Below are 18744 nucleotides of genomic sequence, written 5' to 3' on the forward strand. Positions count from 1 at the left end.
CTGAAACTGATACCTAGTTTAGGAGTCATTCTTGTCCCCTTGTTTTCTGACTTTAATGTGACAGTTCTCAAAAAGATGGGGCAAAATTTTGTGAAGTTATTTCCATTCATGGTATGGATTTGCAGAATACCAGAGATCTGAGATGTCTCCATTCTTGCCATGAATTTTGGGCTACAAAATCTCCCAGCTTGCTTTGCTATTAGTTTGCTATATAACGTCTTTTCACACTTGTAAGGTGAAATCAATGTTAACATTTTAAGAGGCTCTTCTGTAAAAAAAAAAAAAAATACTAAGAATGCTTTGTGGGGCTTCCCCACCTTTATATAGCCAAATGCTAACCAACAGGTTGAGCAACAAATCACTCTTCAATGTTTAGCCCCTTATGTTCAGCCAGCCAGGTATTATCCAGCATGCAGAAAACAGAGTATGGATCATAAAAAACATATAAGGGGTAGTTAAACTGAGAAATGCCAATGATTCTTGTTTAGTGTCCAAATATATTTTCCTTTACAGAAGTTCTTGTTTTGACACTACCAACCTGGATTAGTATTAGGACACCAAAATGCATGTCCATATATGAAAATGTTTTAGAATTAACTTTTTTAAAAACTGTATAGCTGAAAATGGCAATTTACATCTCTGAAGTTCAAAACTTCTTATATTTTAAATTTAGTTGGCTCATTTTTTACATAAAATTAAAAAAAAAAAGAACAGAATGACCTTTTGACTGTCAGATATAAAGATCATTATGTTCAGCCTGATTTTTGCCAGGTGCTATTTGTTTGGTTTGGGGTTCTTTTCTGCTTAGTCAAAGAATCTCATGTCCTCCCTCTTTTAAAATATTGGAGACTTTGGGCTATTGATTTCAGGGCTGGCAAGACCAGACCTCTCATTATTGATGCTTTCTTCAAGCATTCAGAAAGAAAAGTGTTTGAAATGTCCAGAATATGATGGAGATACAACATTTGGAAAAGTTTCTATCATAAATATTAATACAGTGCAGTGGTTGATCTATAACATTGAACAAATGGGATTTAAATGGCTGGAAGAAGTCTGCTGTTATCAGTTGTAAACAACTAATTGCTGTTCACATTAGAACATTTACTTTGGTTTATGGTAATTAGGTTTCAACACTGCCATCAGAGGTCCTGTGGTGTATTTACACACAGTAGAATTTTGCCATTGCCACATGGGAGCTCAGCCCTGGCTGCTGTTAGCACATCAGTGCCTGTGTGTTGGGTGTCCCTGCAGTGCAGGCCTGATTTCTTCCTCTGCAGGCCATCTTCCTGGAAGGAAGGACCTGAAGTGTTTCAGTTTGGTGAAAAGTCCTCACAATGGGCCTTCAGCCATGTGGGCTTGAAAATCCCTCATGCTCTGTTGAGTAAACAGCAGACACATGGGAAGCTTGATTCTCCATTCAGACATAAACCTGTCTGCTGTAACCCATCCAGGAGCTGAGGCAAGTTCCCTCAAGGGCACATGATTCTTCCAGCAGCCCTCGACACACCAGTTTACATTTTATTCAGCAGTATCAAAAGCAGCATATCTTCATGTAGTTCAGAAACTTGATTTTTACAGAGGGTTGGTGTGCTGCTTTTCTCCTTTTTCTTTTTTTCTCTTATCTCTATGTGGTGTATTAAGATAGCAGTGAATAATTTACCTTGAAGCCCAGAATTTGCCCCCTACATTTCAGCAGATGTACAAATTATATCATCTCCGATGCTGTGTGAAATTCCTGAATATATGGTTGTATTTGACTGTAAAAATCATTTTATATGAGGTCCATGAACAACATGTGTAAGTTTGGTGTCCCAGTCTGTTTTAATTGTTAGTCCAGTATGGTCAGCAATGTCTCTGTTTTCATCTTGGGACATCAGAGTCTGGATGAGTCAAAGCTCTTAAAAGAAGACCAGTGAGTTCAGGAGTTTTCTTCAAAATAAGCCCTCTGACAATCAGTCTATGAAGGATTTTTCGTGACTAAAATATTAAGTTTGCTAAATGTTGTCTTTGCAAAATAGTTCATTTCTTTTAGTTTACTTTTTGAGTGTGCATGTATGTATGTGTGTGTGTGATGCATATCAGCAGATGGCTCTAGCTAAAGTGGTAACAGTGCTTATTGCTAATGGTTTTAAGAAGTGATTCTTTAGCTAAACAGAGAGATCTTCACGTGACACCTTTCTTTCAAAATCATCTCTCGAGATTGAAGAAACTATAGTTCCTCCTCCTGGCTCCTGTGTTTGTGGGGAACCATTACCTAGAGCATATCAATCCAAGTACATAGGAGTATAATATTGCACTACCTTCAGTCTTAGACAAACTATATGAATAAGAGTGGTTTAGAGATGCACAAAATTAAGTTATGTAAACCTAACACTCTGGGTTTGGGAACCATTTGACAGATGTATTCTTTATGTCACTATGAGAGTTCTTTACACAACGCCTAGCATGCTAGTTGTTTTATCACAGGCAGGACAACAGACAGGTAAGTTTCAGTGAGAAATTAGAATTAAGTACATGCCCTTGTTGCTATTGAATTATATTAACAAAAAGGAGAAATCAGTTTACTAACATGCTAGATGTGTTTTTTCACATGAGGCAGGTTATACATCTGTGACTCAAACTCTTCAAAAAGGAAGCTACACAGATGGTTTGCAGACTTTAAGTATTTATGTACAACAAAAATCTCTGTGGTTTTTGTGCTTCTCTGTTTTTTCCCCAAATATTCTAACATCCTATGACGTATTTAGATAACTGCTGTAATTTCCATCAGGGTGCAATAAGCTTTCCCAAGAAAAGTTGTGAAAGCTCCAGATTTTGAATAATTTAAATTGGGATAGGGGGAGTTCAGTCATAAAAAATCCAAACTCTTCCACTGTTGATGTTCAGTTTTGCCTTGCATTCTCCTACTGCTTGCAGTCCTATGATTCTGACACAATGAATTGTGCTGCCCTCAAAATGAATATAAGAAATTACATGACTGTCAAATAGACAGGCACCATCTCCTTAGCTGGAGCAGATGCAAGAGATTAAAATTTTTAGTATTCCTCTCAAAAAAACTCCACTGAGTACCTGGGTATTCCACGTTTTTTTAAAGAGACATAATAAGAACATCATTAATTTTAAAGTGAGAAATGGGTCTATGCAGCTTCAGAGACAGTGTCTTGTGGCAATTAATTACCCTTAAGCATCTTACTTTAGATATTACAACTGATGTACTTGACTACAGATGCCATTACTGCCCTTGTGTGTCTGGTGCCAGTAGTTCTGTACCTGGTTTGCATTTCATTGCTACCCATAACTTGTATTCCTCTCTTTCATCCCTGAAAGCTCACACATGCTAATAATTAATTCCTATCAGTGCTTATTCTATCACAGAATATGACTGTGATATACTATGGCTAAAATAAATCACTGAACCATGAACTGAGTCCTAGCCATGCAGGAACAGGAATTTCAGTGACAGTTATTTTTTGAATAACTAAAATAATGACAGATGAAAACAACATTCTACAAAACACTTTGCCAAACTGCTTTATATTCCTGTTTAAATATTCCTGTTTAAACATACTACTTTTTTAACCTTGTATTTGCAATAATTCCTTTGAACTTTAGAATTTCCAGTATAAACATCCCAAATCTATATAAGTTTTCTTCCTAAATCTTATAAAAAGCAGAGGCATCTTTTCACACCATGACGGACTTAACTTTAATCATCTAAAAAGAAAAGATATGTTGTCTGGCTCAATGAATATCTGCAGTTTCAGGAAGGTATTGGAGAGATTACTTTCTTCTGGAAGTGACATCCTGAGTTTTATGTTTCTTAGAGAACATTTTCTTGAAATACATCTGACTCAGAAATTAGTATGGAAATCATAAGGAGAGGTCACAGAGGGAAAGTACATTGTTATTAATGCAGGTTCTCAATCTTGGACAGATTGGTGTCATGATTTACTTTTGAATAGAAAAGATCTTGAATATTTCTTTTACTGTTCTCTAGAAGTTATTGCAAGTGTTAGACATGTGATGCACACTATATTTTAAGCTAAATGTACGGCAATTTCAAATTCCTCTGTTCATGTTAAATTTGTTTTAAATATCTCGATCAAATAACTCAAAGGTAATCATAGTAAGGAATTTGTTACCTACTCTCTAGAAAAAATTCTTTTCTAACTCAGGTAGTTGTCATATTTGGGTGTGGTGGAATGAATATGGCATATGTGAGTTGTATGTGCAAAGGTGGGGGCATAAAGCCTGAAAGTGTTGGTAAGAGACAAGTAAAAGGCTTCTCAAAGCACTTTTGAAGCACTCCGGGTCACAATGGCAGGCCTTCTCTGCTATTCCAGCTCTTGGGAAGAAGATGCCATGCCACATCACTGTGATGTGTCAGATCCTTTCATAGCTCAAAGTGTGTGGATACTGGACACTTGGCTGGGGCTAAAGAATTATTTTACTCATGACTGCAGCAGTGCTTGAACCCTGCCCCCCCACCCCCCTCACCCCCACCCCTTCAGTTTCTGGCACTGCAGTGAGACTTCACTGCAGACAACAGAACCAGGGCTTCACCTCAGGTCTCCAGATGTGAGAGGTTAATGCATTAACCCACTGCAGCATTTATCTCCCTGTGCTTGATACCTATTTCAATATACTTTAGTGCAAGTCTGTAAATATGACATTCAGAGGTGGTTCCCAAGAGAACTGGGTACCTGGTAATCAGAAATGGTGCTAACGTGAATAATGTATATCACAAGGATTTGCGAGACTGTCAAAAGGGAGATAAGACTTACCCAGAGCTTGTCTTTGAGGCAGTACTCTAGGAATTGTAAGTTGACAGAGCCTTTAAAGAATTTCTATATGCATAAAACATATTTGTGTGATGGTGATATCTGAAGTCCCCAGTAGATTAGCCAGACCCCACTGTGCCAAGTGCTATACAAATACAGTCTTTCTCCACAGAACTTGCAATGTAAGCACATAAGACGTGTAAAGTGTTGGATAATGAAGTCTTGTTATCCTTATTTTTAAAACTAGGGACCAGGGCCTCAAAAGGTTAAGTGATTTGCCCAGGAGCACATGGCATTTCTGTGGTAGAGCTATGGTTTGAATCCAGATTAGCAACGTCCTTGATCCAATTTCTTAATGAAATAAGTGCTTAATAAAGCATAATCAAAGCTATCCTTACTTAAAAACCTATATTGACACCAAAAGGAAAAATTCTTCCAATAGTATCATGATTGTCACTTGAAAGTATTAATGTATTAACTTGAAATGATACACTTTCTCTTACACTTGCTTTTATAACTAGCTTTTATTGGGAAGAAAAAAGTGGGATTTTTTTCCTATGAAATTGAACAGAAGTTATAATACTCTCTATTTCATTGGTTGGTTATCCCATAAATGTTAGACTTCTGTAGCACAGACAGTACTATACTAATGCAGCAGAAATGTGTAAAATCTTGTGTGCATTTAAGTGATGTGCATTTAAACCTGACAAAAAAGAGGTTTCACCTTGGACTCACTGTTCAGTGAATTACTTTCACTAGCATGTCTGTGTATTTTATATGGTAAACTGCAGCTTCTTTGTACCTCATAGGTAGCTCTTTTTCAGAGCTAGGGAAGAAGATACAGGGCTTCAGGGATGGAACTTGCCTTTTTAAGACTGTTAAATCCTGGGATCTAGTTTCTAATCTCTCTGATGTCCTGTTGTTTCCTTATTTTCCAAGGTGAAAAAAAAAGAAGACATTATTAACTCTCCCACTGCCTTCTGTCAGGGTAAATTGTGGAAATAGGTCCAGTTTTACTCGCATAGCTACTGTCAAGATGAAAAAATTACACCTTCCAGTGCAATTTTTTATCTCTTCATGTTTCAGTAACATCAGAGGTTTATAAAGAAGCTTTTTTCGCCAAGAGAATGTAGATCTATTTTTTAGATCATTGACTTTGCTTATTTAAAACTTTTTCTTTCCCCAAATAATTTCAGTTCCAACTTTCCTTCTGTTATTTTTTTCCTATGAAAAAGACCATATAAAGAAAAAATTTGAAAAACTTTTTAAAATAGAAAAAAGTTGACTGTGAAATCATGAAAAGCAACAGGGCCATTTTAAAAGTCTGAAAACAATTTTTTCCAAGTTTCATTAAACTCTCTAGATTTCAGGTTGACAAGTTTGTGCAACAGAAGTCACTCACAATTGTTCGGCTTTGTAGCTATGTCTTGGGTTGAGCTGGCAAAATGACAACTGCCCAATAACAGAGCCAGCTTCCCTCTTTCTTGCTGAGAAAAGGGAGAAAGGAAAAAAACTAGAAACTTGTTTATGCTTAAAATAACTATATATTTATACAGAAAAGAGAAAATTAAGAGAAAACTACAGTATAACACACACTTACATGAGTTAGATATAACAAGAAATAACTTCCCACTCCCCAGTAAGCACAAATCTCACTATTTTAACTGCAAATTATTCTAGAGAACTCAATCTTTAGAGGGACAGATTCAAACAGAGAGAAAAACTAAGAACAAACATTTTTCTTCCCTAAGATAACATAGTGGTAAGCCAGTGCTAGGCTTGGGCTTCTGGTCCCTCCTGGGACAGCATGGTGTGTCTTGCTGGGACCACAGCTGTGAAGCTACTGATCAAGCCACTCCCACATTGGCTCTTACCCCTTTTGAGATGATGTTGCAATGTGGTATGGAATGCAACACTATTGGCTAGAAGAAGTCAGCTGGCTCAGCCCAGTTCAAGTCAACCAACAGCCTCAGGCCTACCCTGAAATTTAAATCCTAAATTTAAACCCCTAACAAGCTAGAAAAATAACTAAATAAAACCAGTGACAGCTGAGAGGCTGGACACATTGTTTTAGCCCTAATATCACAAATTTGAAAACAGCTAACAAGAAAAAGTTTACAAGAGGATTCAGTTTTGAAAACTTTAGTTTTACCATTAAACTTGCTCCAGCAAAACTAATGACTTATGACAAAGAAGCAGAGAAAGCACAGAATAATGGCAAACCTGAAGAAGGCAATTTGCATTTCATCAGTAGTAGAACACCACCTAAAACTGGGCTTTAGGAACAGTTGAAATTCAGAACAGACATGTAAAATGGTCTAAGAAGTTCAAACTCTAATAATAGACTGCACTACTAAGAGAGGCTGAAAAGCTGTTATATTAAACATCTTCGACACAACTGTTTGTGTGATGTTAATATTTAAGGAAGAATTTGGGTTGTCAAGTTTATACTGTTTTAGAAATTGCTGTCGTTTGAAATTTACATTCACATTGTCAGACTTTTGAGATTACAAGAACAAACACACACACACACACATATGGAAATTATTCCCATAAAGTTTAATTCAAACACCAAAATATCATTTTAATAGTTGTCTGTGAAAGTGTCTCACCTATCAAGATTCCAACTTTCAGCTGCAACCCTCTTTGTTCACTAGACAATGACAACAAAGGCACAGATATATATCAGGTGCAGTCCTTGAAAAATCAAGTCATTCTACAAATTATGTTCTCTTGCTCCAGAAACCTGATTGCTGCGTAGATAGCTATACCTGACTTCTGTGAGAAAATCAATTCTTACTACAATTTAATCCTGCTCACTCTGCAAAGCCAAGACAGTGATTTGAAAAGGAGTTCAGACTTTCTGTATCATCCATGCAGTTTTCTCATTTCTATCTGCTCATGTCAGCCATGGGTGGCAATAACATTATAAAAGGGTTAATTATGGCCTTGACTGGCCTTTGAAATACCAACTAGTTGTAGCAATAAAAAGGAACGGGAAGCATTCAAGGAAATCTGCAGAGCTGAGAGGGAAAAGGACATTTTCTACTTAGTAGGCAGCCACTTAAAACTGGAAATTAACAGAGATGGTACACTGGGATCCTGCAACACTTTTTACAGAGGTGGGGAACAGAACTCTGCTTTGTGAGTTGATTAAGGTGAGAAACAAACACTCATATATGGAAATTATTCAAGTAAAGTTCAAAATATCTAGTAACCCAACAACCAGCCCCATACCCATTCAGGTAAATTTTGGGTTATCTTCCCTGAATTGTACTTCTGTAATGGGAGGGGAAACTGGATCTTTAGTATGTCTTGACTTGGTTCTCATGGTAAAGGCTGTGCAAATTTCAAGGTGTCTTACCAAATACTTTCAGACGCAGCTTCCTTCCAAATGCAAGAAAAAAAAAGTGGTTGATTGTTTCTTTTGCTGTAAACTCAAGATATGAATTGTGCTTAAAGGAGGTCCTCAGGGGTGTTCAAGTGAAAAAGTGTGTAAGTGAATTTGGATAGGAATTTGAACTGTTTTGAGTAACTTGCTGCAGTGCTTTATGAAATCCAGGTACACAATTAAGACCAAAACCTCTTTCTCAGAATCAGTGAATCACACCTCTGAAAACCTGACACTAGGCCAAAGTAGATGGAACCTTTTTATCTAGCTTACAGTTGCATAATGTGTAATAGTCTTTTGACTTACTGTCTTGGAACTTGTAACCATTTGTCTTGTTTTAGTGCAGAGTTGATATTTGATGATTAGTAAATCCAGGAGATATCAACACAGTTTGAAAATGAAGTTCACAGTGCATTTACTGCTTGACTGCCAAAAAAAACCCCAACATTCAAGTGCACTGTTCTATTCTCTCAGATGAAAAGAAAATGGCTAGGGTTACTGGCTGTATCTGTGCAGCATGTGGAGTACTGTAGTTTTACTGTGTGATAATCATTGCTTCAGAACCTGTTTTCAATTACCAGCAAGTCCCAAGTCTGCTGCTGACTCTGTCCCAGACATACAAGGTTTAGCATGATTTGGAGCATTGCATAACACAGAATAGAAGGTAAACCAGCTCTCTGAAAAGACATTTTCCCAAACACTATTAGTCTTCTAATCTGTGAGAAAATTCTCTTATTCTGAGAACTTAAGTGTTGAGATTGCCTCCAACTTGAAGTAATTAGGCTCTATTTTATTAATTCGGCCTATGTGATGCTGATCTCTACCATTTGTTTTTCTTAATTTATGTGCATTAAAGCATTGCCCAGAGGCTTCAGACATGTAGAGAGTGCTTTCAGAAGGACAGAACATCAATGCCTCTCAGTGAATGAAATACTTAATAGGAGCAAGAGTTCATTCCTTGCCTTAAATGGGCAACTGAATTCTTCAAAGAATTTGTCTATGGAAGCCAGTCTCCAAATAGTATAAATGAAAGAGGAGTTGGCTAAGGAGAAAGGAAAGTAATAATGACTGTGAGGAGTAAGAATGAGAGAAGTATGTGGGAAAGACATTTAAAAATGGGGGGAGAAATGACAGTGATTATCAGCAGTGCATATTTTTTCCTAAATGACTGATGTGTAGATTGAGGGTCTGAGGTACAGCTCAATTTTTAAGGGCGTTGCTACTCTAGTGTGAGCAATGCTCCCTCCAGTTGCTCTAACTCTGCTATGAATTATTAAAATCTAAGCCGTATTATCTTGCAGTTATAGAATCCTAGAATATTTTGGGTAGGAAGAGACCTTAAAGATCACCTAGTTCCAATCCGACTGTCATGGACAGTGACACCTTCCACTACATCAGGTTGTTCAAAGCCCCATCCAACCTCACTTTGAACACTTCAAGGGATGGAGCATATTGAGGTGGACAAAGAGTTTACACGTGACTTGTTATTAGAGGTCAGCTGCTGTTTACGTGTTTCATTGCTGTAAACTAGACAACCAGGCCCAGAGAACAAACAGAGACAGAACTCACTGGTATGGATTAGAGTCTTCAGGGAAAAAAGACTAGTTTTTCATATTTTCAACTTCTTACATGTCTAATACTGCTGCTGGTTCTGATACTACAAATCTGAACCCTTCCTAGGCAAACAGACCTTATTCTGTGTTGTATTACAAGTGCTTTCTTGTTGGTGCTACCTCTGAAGGAACTTTTTTGGGCTAGGGTGGAGGGGGGCAATCTGGGTGGGACTATTTCATTCCTCATGCCAGCATGTATGCTGGCAACAACTAACTGGTATATCTAACAATGACATGGCTAGTATTGCTAACATAAGTATTTCTACCTTTTCTTCTGGATAACTTTGGATTTAAGGAATCCTCAAGCTTTGACAAATTCTGGCAACAGCTATAAATCAACTTCATTTAATACTCAGTATTCCCCTAAGGCATTTGCTTTCAAAGGCTCTTAGGCTCCTTTCTGTACTTTTGGTAAATTTCCAGCATTTACGTCCTTGCAATAAAATGGAAATAACACAGTTGGGTCTATATAAATGGCCATATAATAATAATATATCAACAGAAACTTTGCTAGGAGAGGATCCCGTAAAATGTAGTTGTAACAGAGCTCACAGGCAGAATGTACTAGACAGAAAAAACAAGTAGAGCGAGACCAAGAATATTCTTCACTTCAGATGTGAATGCTGGCAACTGTATCTGGTCTACCTCTACATGAACCAACAAGCAGCTGAAAAATTATTTACACACAGCCACCACACTAAGCTAATATGAGATGTGCAATATACTGCACAGCACCCCAAGGCAAGTTAGAGAGAATGTAGGTTGATTTAAATGGCGAGAGGGACAGAAGCATGCAACCACACTCACTCAAATATTTAATGTTTCCAGTAAGAATCAAGGGATGGATGGGGCGGGTAGTAAGTTGATCACTAGGCATCCCAGTAGTGGCACATGGCAACACAAATCTCTGAGCCAGTAGGCTTGGCTTTATAATTGTAAGAGTTCAGGTAAAACAAAGAAGATTCAGGACTCTCCCTTTTGGGGGGATTAGAGTTAGTTATTTCTGAATTAATAGGGTATTAGACAAGTATGAACACACTATAATTGATTCAGTTATTTTCAATTGACTCTTTGTCAAGAACTTGTAAAACAAAAGTATATCCATAAAATTACCTTGAGGAAACACTGGTATTGTTTAACCACTAAAAAAATGCATCAGCTTTTTTGTAAACTCAATTATGAGAAAAAGCAATGAGTGAGAGACTTTTTCCTAGCACCTGAAAAAATTAAATCTGACATGGTTTCCATTTACAAAAGAAAAGTAGTGAACAAAAATCTGTTTGCTTAAAACCAAAATTAATATATCCTATTTAATCTATACCTCTATATAGCTAATATTAGTGAGAATTTTTCTGCCTTGAAATAAGAAAATATATTTTATAATAATAGAGTAAATGAGTTCATCAAATAGATTATTTTTTCCAGTCTAAACTGGTGTTTATAATCACCATAAGACTTATGCACTGAGTAAGATGAATGTTTCTATGCACCCATTTATATTTACCTTGCTTAAAATGAATCATTGCCACTGAAGTTTAGGGCAAAAAGTTTAGGAGTGGTTAGGGAGCTGGGGTTGTATACACTGAAGAAAAGAAGGCTTAGAGGAGACTTTATCGCTCTCTAAAACTACCTGAAAGAAGGTTGTTGCGAAGAGGGTATTTGGCCTCTTCTCCCATGTAACAAGCAATAGAACAAGAGAAAATGGCCTCAAATTGCATCAGATGAAGTTTAGGTTGAATATTAGGAAATATTACTTCACAGAAATGGTTATTATTGATTGGAACAGGCTGGCCAGGTAACTGGTTGATTCACCACCCCCCGGAGATATTTAAAAGGTGTGTCCATGTTGCATTTAGGGACATGGTTTAATGGTGGGTTTGACAGTGCCAAGTTAACAGTTGGACTTGATGGTGTTTGAGGTCTTTCCCAACCCAAATGATACTATGTTTTTTTTATGTCAAATTATGGTCTTAATTTCTGACTTCTGTACTTTTCTGGGGCAAAAGGCAACTGGCACAGTGGTTTTGATCCTTCTCTGAAGCACAATGTAACTAGGATTCTACTGGAGTGTTTCTGAATCATGCCTTCTGTCCAAGTGTTTTGGACTAAAAGAGGTTTGACCAAGATTTGGATTCTTATCCAATCTGAAGAAATCCCTATTTTTGGAATTTCATGCTTCAGGCCCACTTGCAGTCAAAATTAATCATAATCTATCCTGCTCTCTCCACTTCAGAAACTGTTGCTTCAATTCACCTTGAGCATGTTAGTTAAGCTAAATATGCAGCACATTCATTATTCCTTGATGATGTACAATGAAACATTCATCATGCATGGACAAAACAAAAAGAAATTTGTATATATTCATGAAAATGCATCATCATGATTATTTGCTACCAAGGTTAAAAGCCAAGTGATTTCATCATTTCCAGACACAGTGAATCAAGGACTATTCCATCAATAGTTATGTAAGCAGAGCCTACAGACTTTGATTGTCAATAACTATTTACAAACAGATTCTAAGATACTGCATTTAAAACAAAAATCTGAAGAAAGAAATATTCAGTCAGTTACATGCATTCTTTTAGTCCTTCAAATGGCAAGCCAAGAAATACGAGTAAATCAGGTTCCCTTCTAATTCACCAGTCCATAAGTGTCCATATTTTCATCCCATTTCTCTTGGAACTTGAGGTCAGAGATGTTTCTGTGGTTGCATTTTTAGCTTTTCCTTTTTCTGTTACGTTCCGTCTTCACATGGCTGGGCTTCTGACTTTTTCCTTGCTTAGTTTTGGTTTAGTTTTTGTAGGATTCACTAAAACTGGAAGGGATTTGTTTGTAAAAACATATATATTATTCAAGCAACATGTAACAATCACTGTTACCTTGGAAAGTGTGGAAGTTGTTTGGATATGACCAGATATGCTTTGCAGTTCATTTAATCAAACTTCCCTTAAGTAGGAGTGAGAACCTTTTCATTATTCAGAGAATGTATTACTCTAGTAAGAATTGATAAAAAGAAACCTGTTGGAACATTTAATAGAGAAGGTGACTTATACTGCTTCCATCCTGGGAATGCTTGGGAATAAGGTCTTAGAGTAATTGTAAGGGCTTAAGGTTTTCTTCAGACGCTATTGGGTATCCTTTTGTAGTTACTTCAGACCCAAAAGTTTACTTTTGAGTAAACTTTTGTAGTTACTTCAGTCCCACCTCTGATTTAAGCACACAAAAGAACGATGGTCACACCAGTAAGATGCACAGAATCCAGAATATAAGGGAGAACTCTTCACTCCTGTGGATGCTGGGGATGCAGGGGGGGGTTGGAACACCTCAGCAGTAACAAAGGACTTCATTCTCCATCTTTTACTTTCTTCATATTGAAGATGAAACACATTTCTAGAACAAATCTTGTACTCAAAAATGAACTTTTGGATTGAATGTAGGCACTACTCAGTTACTTTTATTGCTTTTGTAGAAAAGTGTAAAAGACTGATCTTTTCTAGATCATTCATGTTTTGTGGTGAGTTTGCTGTTTGGGGGATTTTTGGTTGGTTGGTTTTTATTTTAATTCATAAAAAACCTAACAACCATGGGATGCCTCATATGTATCCAGGGTTTCTAGATATTCTTAATACACTTCATCAGTACCTTGGACCACCTCACTATGATCTTACATAGTTTTAGGGGTTCTGCAAACTACTTAAGTCATCTATTTTGTCTCTTTATGTTGGTTACTCTATTTTTTAGCATTAGTTTTTTCTGTCCCGTTATTTCTTTCAGGCAGAGACAGGTGAAAAAATAAAACCTCAGTCTGTTCCTCTTTCACCCCAAATCTTTTTATTTTTGTCCTGAACTTTGCCTAAAGATTGTCCAGTCTCTAGAGTTGTTCTTCCAGTCTGTGCAAAAGGCAAATGTAGATTATGTGCACAGCTGGCCTGAACTGGTGTTGAAATTGAGCTTTTTGACCACCTCATGGCAAACTCCTTTCTTCCCTGGAGCTGCTTTATCTTACCCTTCACTCATTCAGCATGGTGTATCAACACAGAAATCAAGGTGTCTGCGGTTTTCTGCAGTGCCTTTTCTAAAGAGAATGCCCAAAGCAGCACAGCGGCTCATAACAACGGTTGTGATACCCTGTCCTCACAGTATACATGCCAGTACACTGGCACTAGACTTATATTATGATCCTGATACTGCTGAACTGCTTGGATAAAAGGAGAGTTGGACTTGATTGTATCATGCAGAGGAGAGTGGTTGTAGGCTTGTACGTGCTTGTTTCCTGTAATTAGTTCTCCCCTTTTGATGGGAAGAATTTTTCTGGCAGACTCATTTTGTAGCTGAAGCTCCAGTGCAATGTGATGCTGGGAGAAATAACCTGGCTTATTTCATTCAGAAGACAATATATAGCACAATTTTACGATCTTGTGACATTTGCAGCTTATTCAATAGGACTAATGCAACAACACAGAAACTGCAGCATGGGCTTTGGGGTCCAACAGGGAGTTCTCCCACTCTTGTTTTTTTTAATCCTCCTTTTTCCCTAGCTGTTTGAGATCTACTACCACAGCATCATCCTCGCTGAACAAAATGGCCAATGCAAGCATACCCCTTACTTTTGCTCTGCTCTGGCATTTTGCTGGGGTAGAGGACAGGAAAGAGGTAGTGTATCCTGGCTGTAATTTTCTTTCCTGCCTTAGTAGAGCAAATGGCCAAGCAGAGCTAGACAGACAGCAAAGAGACTGGGCAGGATTTAGACAGGGAAACAGGAGGTTAGTGATTAAGAAAAAGGTATAGCAGGGAAAGACTGGGCTGCATTAGGCTACTTAAATTAGTGCAGAACTGGTACTAGTATTTATGTCAGTAATAATGATGTCCTTTTAGCTCAGTAAAAATTATATCAAGACCAGACAAAAAACCCTGCAAACAGGCAACAAAGTGGAACATAGCAGAGATGTTCTACTAAATAAGGACTTGCTTCCAGCTATCCACTCCTGCTAAAACTGGCTACACAATTCCTGTAAAGTATATATGTAGTGTGAAGCATATGTGAGAATAGGGCTAGTCCGAGAAATAAGTATGATTATGGTCTGACAAAACACAGGTGTACCAAATGCTGGCTGGCTTTTAGACAATTCGATGGCTTCTGTCACACTAGAAGCCCAGCTTTTCTTCTACTTTTGGCCAAATTACTCTTCCTTTGAAGTACAAGGCGCATTGACAGGGTGTATTTCAGGAAATAGTCTTTACATCTATACTTACATTTTGGGAAAGTCTAGAGAACTGTAACTAATTCTTTTTCACATTCACTTTCTTAACACTGAAGAGTCAATAGATAAAATCATTTTATAGCATGTTTTTCCTTAAAGGCTATTATTTTTTGTTACATAGCATATACTGTGAGAAACAATACTTTTTTAATTCAAAATTTGCAAAATATGCAGTTATTGCAGCAATATATTCTTTGATATAAAGGCCAAAATATATCTTTCTTAAATTTTTCTCAGATTTTTATTTTTAATCAGAAACTTTTCAGATCAAACTTTACATAGAATAAATTACCTGCAAAAATGATACATATCTTGGGATCAATATTTTATGAGAATGCTATATACTTGACAAGGATTAAAATTGTTTCTTCCTACATAGAAGTTTCATGAGAAAACTTCTGATCAGTTTAGGCTCCACTGGAAAGAGCACTACCAACATGGATACAGAAAAGCATGTACCATTTTTCAATTATGTTTATTGCTTAAGATATTCATTACCTCTGCAAAATGCTTTTAAAAATGCTCTGGGTATTGCAATAGCCTTAGACTACTAAACAACATTATTGATTAGTTTTAAGAAATTGCAATATAACACAATATCAGTCAATAGTTGCTTAAAAAAATGCATAGAACTATATCTAGTCACATCAGTTACAAGATTTAATTTAATTCCTCGTGTTTCTAACCCATTAACCACTACTGAGACCATACTGTGATACAGTCTGTATCACCACGTAGCTACAAGACTCGTTTTCATCAGCACCTGGGACTGGAGGCAGAAAGGGAGAAAGAGCAGAGCTGGGAATTATAATGCCTCATCTGCTCAGGTCATTCAGTGCCTTGCAAGTTTAATCAGGCTTTCTTCATCCTCCATTACACTCATTAGGTCCTGTTAGGTTGGTGCTCAATGTTGATTTGTATCTTGGTCAAGACAATTGCTGCTGATTAACTATAATTACCAGTAATGGTCCCAACCTGCTTTCAAGCAGACTGTTGCTGTCATCTTGTCCAGGCCCCTGCTCTGTGATGAGCAGTCCAAATCTGCTAACTGTTTGCTCGCTTGCAGTTTGAACCAACAAGCTGCTTCTTGTGTGGGCTCATCCCCTCAGCCTTGTACCTGCCATCTGTAAACATCTCAGCACTGCTTGAGGTATGCAAAAATGTATAGGTAAAGAAAACAGGAATGACTGGTATGGGGAAGGGAAACAGCAGAAGCAAGGAATTAAAACCAAAATACAAAATAGGACAAATAACAAAGGATTAAAAAGTCTATAAAGCTCAATGCTAACAAAGGAATATAATACTTTGTCCTTTAAAGTCCAGAGTAATAAATTAGAAAGTAAGGCCCAATCTGAAAATGTGTCCATGTGTGAATAATCTTTGTTTGAATCTGCTCTCCTATGTATTTCTATCATATTTTTTTGGGAATAGCTCTCCTTAGGATCAGACCTTCTATATTGCAGATACTGCTTAAGGCAATTTTAAGTTGTAGATGGGTTTCTGGTTGGCCTTGTGAAAGCCTGTATATGGTTACACTTCACAAAGACCATAAATAATCATGAGTCAGAATTTACAGTTAATTGTGGTGTGAATGCCAAGGTCATGTAAATGTTTATGTTTCTGATTCATAGTTACAAATAATGCCTGCTAAATTTCTAACAGAGTGTAAGCACAAATAATTTGGGGAATAAAACTGAACCCAAGTTATCTGTGCTTCTTTTCTGCAGGCATCAAAAGAATTATTATCTGAAACCAAAAATGACAACAAAATGCATTATCGTAGTTTGGACATAAGGGCAGTGCATAATGCTGCCCTAGGCAGCCACCATAATGGGCAGACTTTCAGGACACTGAGCATATAGCCATGCTTGTAAAGCCCAGAATTCAAACGTTAACCTAATTTGCAGTTTGTAGGGCAAAATCACTAATTGTACCAGAAGGCAGAGTCTCACAGAGAATCCTCTGGGCTAACACTCGCTTGTGTGTTAGTAGATAAGCTTGTAATTGCACTTTCTCATAGCAGTTCTCATGATGAGATGAGCAGTGTGGATGATATAAGTGCGAGCTCCCTCAACTGAAGCTATAACAAGTTAGTGTGGTCACACAACTCCAAGGCAGAACCTGGATCTTGCCTGGCCACTCTGCAGTGTGAAGGTAAAGGATATGTTCACAGGTGTGTACCTGGTAGATCTGACATAAGCCAAGAACTGGGGATACTGGAATTTGATACAGACTGTAGCAACTCCACTGTCACAGAATCACCAAATATGCTGAGTTGGAAGGGACCCACAAGGATCACTGAGTCCAACCCTACTCTGGACTGTAGACTTAGTGTGATCTTCAAAACAATAATTTAAGGCAAGAAATCTATTAGGAGGGAGAATACAGTGAAGAAGTCCCGATATTTATGTAGTTACAAAACATGTATCTCAAAAATTCTCCTTGAGAATGAAAGAAATCCATTTATGTTGCAGAGTTAAAGTCTTAAATGTTGCATCTGTTTGTCCAGCATTAATTGCATTAGGAGCAGATCTCACTCAAAGTACTGAATAAAGCAAGGAAAATTAATATACTTATGTAATTAAAGACTGTATAATAGTTGGAGTTTATATATATATATATAAATGATCAAAAGTAAAAGTGACTGGCAGTTCTGAACATGACATTTTCTTACTTCCAAATATTAGATTTGCATTCTAAGTAATTCTTTTCTAACATATTCAGCATTTACTATGCTACATTTAAAGAAAGGAAAAATAAATTCTTTCTGTTGCTTTATCAGGCCTCACTATGGGTAAAACTTTAATTAAGTTTTTAAGACACCTAATTTTATTGATACCAGAATGCATCCAGAAAAAATCCCATTTTTAAAGGTGTTTCTTCTTTATGTGCTAAGACATAATGGCAATTGACACTGGTTTGCAGCTGCATTGTGTCTCTACAAAAGATTTGTATCTTTCAATGCAGCAAAGTACAAGTTTGTTTGTTTTTAAATAAACATCTGCAAAAAATTATTTTTCTCTGGTACATACAGTGCCTCCTAAAAGGATCTGATAAACTGGAATAGCACCCATTAACTGCTCAATCCTGAGATAAGCTAGATAGCTATTTTCTACATAGTTTTCCTTGAAACACGTGTCTCAAATTTCATCATAAAAGAATCTTTTATATCACAGTAAAGCACCTTCATTGTATAATACACAAAAGGCTTATCTATATTTATGTACTGTAGTCATACTTGTATAAACAAACACACATTGCATAAATGTATGCGTTCCGCTTTTGGGAGTATTTATGGCTCCAATGCATATGTGCTTTCAGAATCTGCATATTTATATACCTAAATATTTGTTCATGACACACGTGTTTTATAGATGCAGACAAAAAACACACTACATGCTCTGTGCAGTTTACTTTTTCTGTCAAGTATTTTAATTCCACATTGAAGTGAATATTTTTAAAATTAAGCCAATTTCTAGGCAAGAAATAATAACATTTTAGCATAAAGAAATTTAATGGACCCAATATATAGTAAATATATTCACATTGTGACTGCCAAATTGCATTTAGTCAAGACTGGCCCCTGATTTTTTAAACACTGACAATATCTTTTAATAGGAATCTTTTATATACTATATATATATATATATATATGTTTTATATTTGTGTATATGTATATGCATATATATATGTTAAAA

Source organism: Pithys albifrons, chromosome 5 (genome assembly GCF_047495875.1).
Source record: "Pithys albifrons albifrons isolate INPA30051 chromosome 5, PitAlb_v1, whole genome shotgun sequence".
In the NCBI taxonomy this organism is placed as follows: domain Eukaryota; kingdom Metazoa; phylum Chordata; class Aves; order Passeriformes; family Thamnophilidae; genus Pithys; species Pithys albifrons.